At 50.7% G+C, this 8,658-nt stretch overlaps 1 pseudogene; it reads left to right on the top strand.

The window, feature by feature from the left end:
- Window positions 1-2,380: 2,380 nt before the first annotated feature.
- Window positions 2,381-8,658, top strand: part of LOC119279454 — a 10,230-nt pseudogene continuing 3,952 nt past the window's right edge.

Below are 8,658 nucleotides of genomic sequence, written 5' to 3'. Positions count from 1 at the left end.
CACAAGCAAATGAGCAACTATATATAAACATGACTCAAGAGATTCTTAGTGTGAAATTGGGTAGTAGGAAGGGCAAGGAAGGTTGGCATATAATGGACAGAAAACTGAAGAAACAAATGGACATGCATTTTCAATGCTAAGTGTGCTTCTGAATCTAAATACTAAAGGCTAGTTTCAGATGTGGATAAATGATAATGAAGAACTAAATAACAGGAAATGAATAAATTAAGTTGATGATAAACAAAGTTGCAGGGAAACTACATATGGCTGCATGATCGATTGTTGGCAGAACGCCAACACACTACAAAACGCAATCCACCACAAATTCTTCAGAACTAAACGAGCAAATTCCCTCTAATCTCCCCTCTGATCTATGGCATAAGTGTAGATATCCCTCATCAAATCTTCCTTCTTACAAACAACCAAACAAATGAAGGGTAAATAGACTGAACCGCCAAATACTAAGAATGGCACTCACAGATGATGATCCAGCCTGAAAAATCAGCATTGGCGAACAAACACGACATCAAAGCAACAAACTAGTATCTTCAATGTGGTTATGAAAATAATTAATTAGTTTTGGAGCATTCATCTGTTAGAAAACGTGAGGAAGAGAGAATGACCGAACAGTTTTCTGTATTGAGGAGGAGAGAGAGATATACAAGGTTACATGGGCCTGGGCCTCACTCTAGACTATGGGCCTGGGCCTGTACAAGACAAACACAACATACTTCACTCTAGACTATGGGCCTGGGCCTGTACAAGACAAACACAACATACTTCACTCTAGACTATGGGCCTGGGCCTGTACAAGACAAACACAACATATATATTTAACACCCCCCCTTCAAACTTAAGGTGGGTCAGGAGCATCTGATACACCAAGTTTGAGAGTGTGAAACCTATGCTGATCTCTAGTTTGTGCCTTGGTGAAGAAATCTGCGACTTGAAGCTCTGATGGGACATATTGTAGCTTAACAGTGGATTGTTGACAATGAGATCGAGTGAAAAATGCATCCACACCAATGTGTTTGGTCAACTCATGCTTGACTGGGTCATTAGCAATCTGAATAGCAGCAGTGCTGTCACAAAGAAGAGGTGTTGGTGTATGACATAAGACACCAAGATCATCCAATAGCTAGCGAAGCCATACAATCTCTGCTGTAGTAGTAGAGAGAGCCCTAAGCTCTGCCTCGACGCTGGAGCGAGACACGGCAGTTTGCTTCTTTGATTTCCATGCAATGAGAGATGTACCAAGAAATATGCAATAGCCAGTGACCGAGCGACGATCAATAGGATCACTCGCCCAAGTGGAATCAGAGTAAGCATGAAGCTGGAGCTGACTGGAATTAGCATAGAACAAGCGGCGAGATGTAGTTCCCCTTAAATACCTAAGGACTCGGAATAGGTGACCATGATGAACTGAGGTGGGAGCACAGACAAATTGACTGAGAATATGGACTGCATGTGCGATGTCAGGTCTGGTCACTGTGAGGTACACTAGACTGCCGACAATGTGACGGTAGCGAGAGGGATCCTCAAGAGGAGTGCCATCAGTAGGACGCAACTGCAGATGAAGCTCCATAGGTGTAGCAGCAATGCGTGTCAGTGAGACCTGAGCGAAGAATCAAATCCTGAGTGGCTGGGAGATATAGTAACCATCATTGGTGTGCTCAACCTCAATCCCGAGAAAATAGCTGAGAGACCCCAAATCTGACATCTTGAATTGTTCACTCAATTTTTTCTTAACAAAATCAATATACCCAACATCATCTCCAGTGATCAACATGTCATCTACATAAAGTAGAAGCAATGTACGGCCATGATTAGATGTATGAATGAAGAGTGCAGGGTCATGTTCGCTAGGAGAAAAACCGGCAGCTTGAATCACAGAACTGAACCGCTCAAACCAGACACGAGGGGCTTGCTTAAGCCCATAAAGAGCCTTTCAAAGATGACAAACATGACCTAATGGAACCTTGATACCTGGAGGTGGCTGCATATAAACCTCCTCATGTAAATCACCATGAAGGAAGGCATTCTTCACATCCATGTGGTAAATTTTCCATGACCGAGTAGCAGCCACAGCAATTAGAGTTCGAACTGAAGTCATGTGAGCAACAGGAGCAAACGTCTCATCATAATCTTTCCCATGAGACTGCTGAAAACCTCTTGCAACAAGGCGAGCCTTGTAGAGTTCCACAGAACCATTTGACTTGGTTTTAACCTTATACACCCATTTGCAAGTGATAGGGACTGAACGAGGAGGTAATGGTACCAAATCCCATGTACCAGTACGCTCTAAGGCTGCAAGCTCCTCAGACATAGCCAGTTGCCACTCAGGTGACACTACTACCTCCTGATAGGTACTAGGCTCAGAAACAACCCCTGCATACAAGTCCTTGTATCGCGTTGCTAGAGAAGAGCCGTCAGTGCAAGGATCAGTAGTACTGGCTGGAGGAGTAGAAGACAAAGGCATAGATGACTGCGTGTCACATGGAACTTTAGAACGACGAGTGTAATGGAAAGTACTGGCTGGAGGAGTAGAATAACGACGAGTGTAATGGAAAGGAAGACTATCTAGAGGTGGAGCTAGTGGAAGAGAGAAAGGAGCTGGTGAGGAAGGAGATGAAACATGTGGTGGAGATGGTTTTGATGTTAGGACAGAGGAAGGTTGTTCAGCTATGGACTCATCTAAAAAGATAGGTGGAAGTGAAAGAAACGAGGTAGACTCTAAAGAAGTTGAGGATGATGGTTTAGTGGAAGGGGAATAGAAGAAGGGTTGATCCTCAACAAAAGTGACATCGCGAGAAAAGCGAATGCGGCGAGCAGAAGAATCATAGCAACGGTAGCCCTTATGTTCAAGACTATATCCAAGGAAGACACACTCAGCAGACTGAGCAGTCAACTTGGTACGCTCACGAGGTGCTAAAAGAACATAACAAGTACAACCAAAGACACGGAGGTGGTCATACGTGGGAGGAGAACCAAACAAAACCTCACCAGGACACTTGCCCTCAAGGCGAGTAGAAGGTTGGAGATTGATAAGATAAACAGCAGTTGAGATAGCTTCACCCCAAAAATGAGTGGGGACAAAGGAAGAAATCAGAAGGGTACGAGCTGTCTCAACAATATGGCGATGCTTACGCTCATCAACGCCATTCTGAGCATGGGCGCCAGGGCATGAAAGCTGAGGGAGAGTACCCTCAGATGAGAGAAACTCGCGAAAAGCAGTAGATAGATACTCCCCCCGGAGTCAGAACGAAAAACATGAACAACACTGGAAAACTGAGTATGGACCATATGTACAAAAGCCTTATATATAGTAAACAACTCAGAATGATGCTTCATAAAATAGACCCAAGTATGTCGAGAGTGATCATCAACAAATATGACATAATGTTTGTGGCCACCTTTTGAAACAAATGGGGAAGGACCCCATACATCAGAGTGCACTAAATCAAAAGGATGACTAGAATGAGTAGTGCTGGAAGAGTATGGAAGCTGTATTTGTTTCCTAGCTTACAACCCTTACAGTGAAAACCAACATCTATGGAAACATGACCCAAAACACCTTGTCGAACAAGTGTAGATAAACGAGAACCACACAAGTGACCTAAGCGATGGTGCCACTGGGCAAAAGAAAACGACGAAGTGGATCTTGATGTTGATGCAACCATCCGGAATGCGGATGTGGTGGAAGCTGAAGGAAGGTGTAAGGTGTCAAGGATGTAGAGGGATGTGGATCCTCTACGGCGATGGCCAGTTCCAATGACCCTCTTGCTCTGACGGTCCTGCACATAACAAAATGAGTCATCAAAACCAACAAAGTAGTTCATATCAGCAAGCTGGCCAACAGACATAAGATTCATGGACAGCTCTGGAGCAAAGGAGATGGCAGGAACAGAAAACTTGGATGTGCAAAGAGAACCCTGATGAGTAATAGAACAAGGTGTACCATCAGCAGTCTGAACAGAGGCACCATCCCGCACTGGCTGGCAAGACACAAGCTGAGAGCGATCAGAGGTCACATGGAAAGAAGCTCCAGAGTCCAGAACCCAAGGCTGGGTTGCAGCAACGATGGGCTGAGAGAGAACAGATGCAAAAGCACCCCTCGCTTGCTGCTGATAAGGAGCCTGGGGTGCACGACGCTGCTGATTGAGGGCCCGTCTAGCCTGAAACTCAGCTAACAGCTCTGGATGAAGCTTGAAACAACCATCTCTATGGTGTCCTGCCTTCTTGCAGAACGAGAAGATGACAGCTGAAGGTGTGGCCTTGGAGGCACCTGGCCGCTGAGGAAAAGCCAGAACACTAGTGTGTAGAGTCTGCGCAGAAGTAGTCCCAAGAGAACGGAGACGAGTCTCCTCAACGATCAAGCTAGCAAGTGCCTCTGTCAAGGTGGGAGGAGTCGTACGACCAAGCAATTGAGTGCGAATGTTCTCAAAATCTGGCTTGAGACCCATCACAAACTGAAACATGAGAGTCTGATGGTCGTACTTTTCCTTCGCTGCACATGACTCACAACCAGAATTACCCTTTGGAACCATGGAACCTAGCTGCCCAGTGATGCGAGTGAAAGCTCCATAGTACTCTTCTATGGACATGTCTTCTGGCTGCCGAGTGTTGTGTAAATTCTGCAACAAGGAGAAATGAAGTGCACTGTTGGGCTGAAGGTAGCGCTGCTCAAAGTACTTCCATATCTCTTTAGCTGAAGTGTGATGCTCAAGACTCATTCGGAGTGAGGGTTCAACACCCAGAATTAAAACTCCCATCACACGATCATCGATCTTTTGCCAAGACTTCCTTGTTGCATCATCATTTGGACTAGGTGGATCATCTGTCAGATGAGAAACAAAACCGGCCGTCCTCAAGATAGTCCGGGCAGAAAATGCCCATTCCCTGTAGTTTGAACAATCAAGCTTGATATCTATGATCAAAGAACCAAATCCAAAATCATTTCTTGCCATAGTGGTGAGCGGCCAGCAGCTGGAAACACCCAATTTGATAGCAGCTGCAGGCATCAACAAGAGATGAGCAGCAGACAGCCACAAACAGGAGCAACAACCCACTAGGCTGGCTGCTGCTTGCTGGATCTCACTGGATAGAAGGAGGAGCTTGCTGGATCTTGCTAGATAGGAGGGGGAACGCCTGGAGCTTGCTGTAGAGCAGGGAAGGCACCAAGAGCTTGCTGGAGATGGCTGCTGGAGAGCAGGGGAAGTATTCTCACAGAGTAGCTATGAGGACACACAGAGGAGCTGCTGGAGAGCAGCTCCTACAGGTTGATGACGAAGATGGGATGGGGCAGCGATGTGGATGTCTCCTCACCAGACAGATCCGCCTGAATCACCTCACCGGCGGCGATTTCATGGGTGGCGGCTGGAAGAGGGACTAGGGTTTGGTCCTGGTCTGATACCATGTTAGAAAACGTGAGGAAGAGAGAATGACCGAACAGTTTTCTGTATTGAGGAGGAGAGAGAGATATACAAGGTTACATGGGCCTGGGCCTCACTCTAGACTATGGGCCTGGGCATGTACAAGACAAACACAATATACTTCACTCTAGACTATGGGCCTGGGCCTGTACAAGACAAACACAACATACTTCACTCTAGACTATGGGCCTGGGCCTATACAAGACAAACACAACATATATACTTAACATCATCCAGTACGGCACACTCCTTTAGTTAGAAAAAATGAAATCCAGTATGACAAACACGAACCGCGCGGAATGAAATTGGGGATGAGAATCAAAAGGGGGATAACGGATCTTACAGTGGGGGAACCACTTTAGCAGCATACTTCATCTATCTTCCCCCTCGGCCAGGCTCCATCTTCCCACTGCCGCAACACGTAAATGTGTAGATAGCATTTAGGCAGAAAAATAAAAACAGACCGATTGGGAGAGAACATGAAGGACATGAACACACATAATGTTGATGGAGGGAGATGAAGAATAAGCGTCGGTCACCGCCGAGTGAAGGGCGCCTGAGGTCGCTGGCGCCTCCGGCCGTACATTGCAGTGGACACCATCCTGGACTCAGGCGGAGATGAACTGAGGACACAAAAGCTCACATCAATTTGGCAGAGGGAGAAGAAAAGAAGAAACTCCGGTCGCCGCCAGGGACGGGCCCAACGGGTGAACCGGTGAAGGCTGATGGTCTCAGCGTTACTTTGCAGCTACACGTGGACGAATATGAGGCGAACGATCTCGACTCGGAACGTACGGGCCTTCCAACCCGAGTCGATTTCTTCAGGACGGGCCTTCAAAAGGAGGGCTGACCCCCAGGTACCCTCTTCACCGCAACACGAACGCAAACTAGCCCTCCACATCCAACGAGAGGAGCAATACACGAGAGACGCAGCAAGTCGACCAACGAGAGTTGAACGCGATGGCGTCGAAGGCGGCGAACCGGCTGGTGGTGGAGGAGGCCGCCACCAACGACGACAACTCCGTGTGCACCCTCCACCCGACCACCATGGAGAAGCTCTCCATATTCAAAGGCGACATGGTGCTGCTCAAGGGCAAGCGCCGCCACAACACGGTCTGCATGGCACTGCCCGACGACACCTGAGAGGGGCACAAGCTCAGGATCAACAAGGTGGCCCGCTCCAACCTGCGCGTGCGCATCGCCGACGTCGTGTCCGTGCACCTGTGCCACGACGCCAAGTTCGGCAGGCGTGTGCACATCCTTCCCTTGGACGACACCGTCGAGGGCATCGCGGGGAACCTCTTTGACGTCTACCTCAAGCCCTACTTCGTGGACGCCTACCGCCCGCTCCACAAGGGCGACCTCTTCCTGGTGCGTGGCGGCATGCGGAGCGTCGAGTTCAAGGTCATGGAGATCGACCCCGCGGTGGACTACTGCATCGTGGCGCCCGACACGGAGATCTTCTGCGAGGGCGAGCCGGTAAAGCGGGAGGACGAGGAGAGGCTTGACGACATTGGCTACGACGACGTGGGTGGCATGGGGAAACCGCTGACTCTGATCAGGGAGCTCGTCGAGCTGCCACTCAGGCATCCGCAGATCTTCGAGAGCATTGGCGTCAAGCCGCCCAAGGGCATCCTCCTGTATGGCCCTCCCGGGTCCGGCAAGACGCTGATCACCCGTGCGGTCGCCAACGAGACCGGGGCCTTCTTCTTCCTCATCAACGGCCCGGAGATAATGTCCAAGATGGCCGGAGAGAGCGAGCGCAACCTGAGGAAGGCCTTCGAGGAGGCCGAGAAGAACGCGCCCTCCATCATCTTCATTGACGAGATCGACTCCATTGCTGCGAACAGGGAGAAGACTCACGGCGAGGTCGAGAGGCGCATCGTCTCCCAGCTACTGACTCTGATGGACGGCATGAAGGCTCGCGCGCACGTCATCGTCATGGGCGCCACGAACCGTCCCAATAGCATCGACCCTGCCTTGAGGCGCTTTGGGAGGTTCGATCGCGAGATCGACGTCGGCGTGCCAGACGAGGTCGGGCGTCTCGAAGTGCTCCGCATCCACACCAAAAACATGAAGCTGGACGAGGACGTCAACCTTGAGGTGGTTGCCAAGGATACGCACGGCTATGTCGGCGCCGACTTGGCCGCGCTCTGCACCGAGGCGGCGCTGCAATGCATCAGGGAGAAGATGGACGTCATCGACCTAGAGGACGACACCATCGACGCCGAGATCTTGAACTCCATGGCCGTCACCAATGACCACCTTAAGACGGCTCTCGTCGGCACAAACCCGTCTGCGCTACGTGAGACCGTTGTGGAGGTGCCGAACGTCAGCTGGACCGATATCGGCGGCCTCGACGGCGTCAAGAGGGAGCTGCAAGAGACCGTCCAGTACCCGGTCGAGCACCCGAAGAAATTCGAGAAGTTCGGCATGTCGCCGTCCAAGGGCGTCCTGTTCTACGGGCCACCAGGCTGCGGCAAGACCTTGCTGGCGAAGGCTATCGCCAACGAGTGCCAGGCCAACTTCATCAGCATCAAGGGGCCAGAGCTTCTCACCATGTGGTTCGGCGAGAGCGAGGCCAACGTGCGCGAGATCTTCGACAAGGCACGTCAGTCTGCGCCGTGCTTGCTGTTCTTCGACGAGCTCGACTCCATCGCTACCCAAAGGGGCGGCAGAGTGGGTGACGCCGGCGGCGCGGCGGACAGGGTCCTGAACCAGCTGCTCACCGAGATGGATGGAATGAACGCCAAAAAGACGGTCTTCATCATCGGCGCCACCAATAGGCCCGACATTATTGACTCGGCGTTGCTCCGTCCCGGCCGCCTGGACCAGCTCATCTACATCCCCTTGTCGGACGAGGCCTCGCGGCACCAGATCTTCAAGGCCTGCCTCAGGAAGTCTCCAGTGGCCAAGGACGTCGACCTCGGAGCGCTCGCAAGGTTCACCTCCGGCTTCAGCGGCGCCGACATCACAGAGATCTGCCAGAGGGCGTGCAAGTACGCCATCAGGGAGGACATTGAGAAGGACATAGAGAGGCGGAGGATGGGGAAAGACACCATGGAGGTGGACGGCGGGCTGGAACACGAGGTGGCTGAGATAAAGGCGGCTCACTTCGAGGAGTCGATGAAGTATGCGAGGCGGAGCGTGAGCGATGCCGCCATCAGGAAGTACCAGGCCTTTGCGCAGACGCTACAACAATCTAGGGGGTTCGGCACTGAGTTCC

The sequence above is a fragment of the Triticum dicoccoides genome, chromosome 3B, assembly GCF_002162155.2.
Source record: "Triticum dicoccoides isolate Atlit2015 ecotype Zavitan chromosome 3B, WEW_v2.0, whole genome shotgun sequence".
Classification (NCBI taxonomy): Eukaryota; Viridiplantae; Streptophyta; class Magnoliopsida; order Poales; family Poaceae; genus Triticum; species Triticum dicoccoides.
The sequence above is the reverse complement of the archived record's forward strand: the minus strand, read 5'-3'. Positions and strand labels throughout refer to the sequence as shown.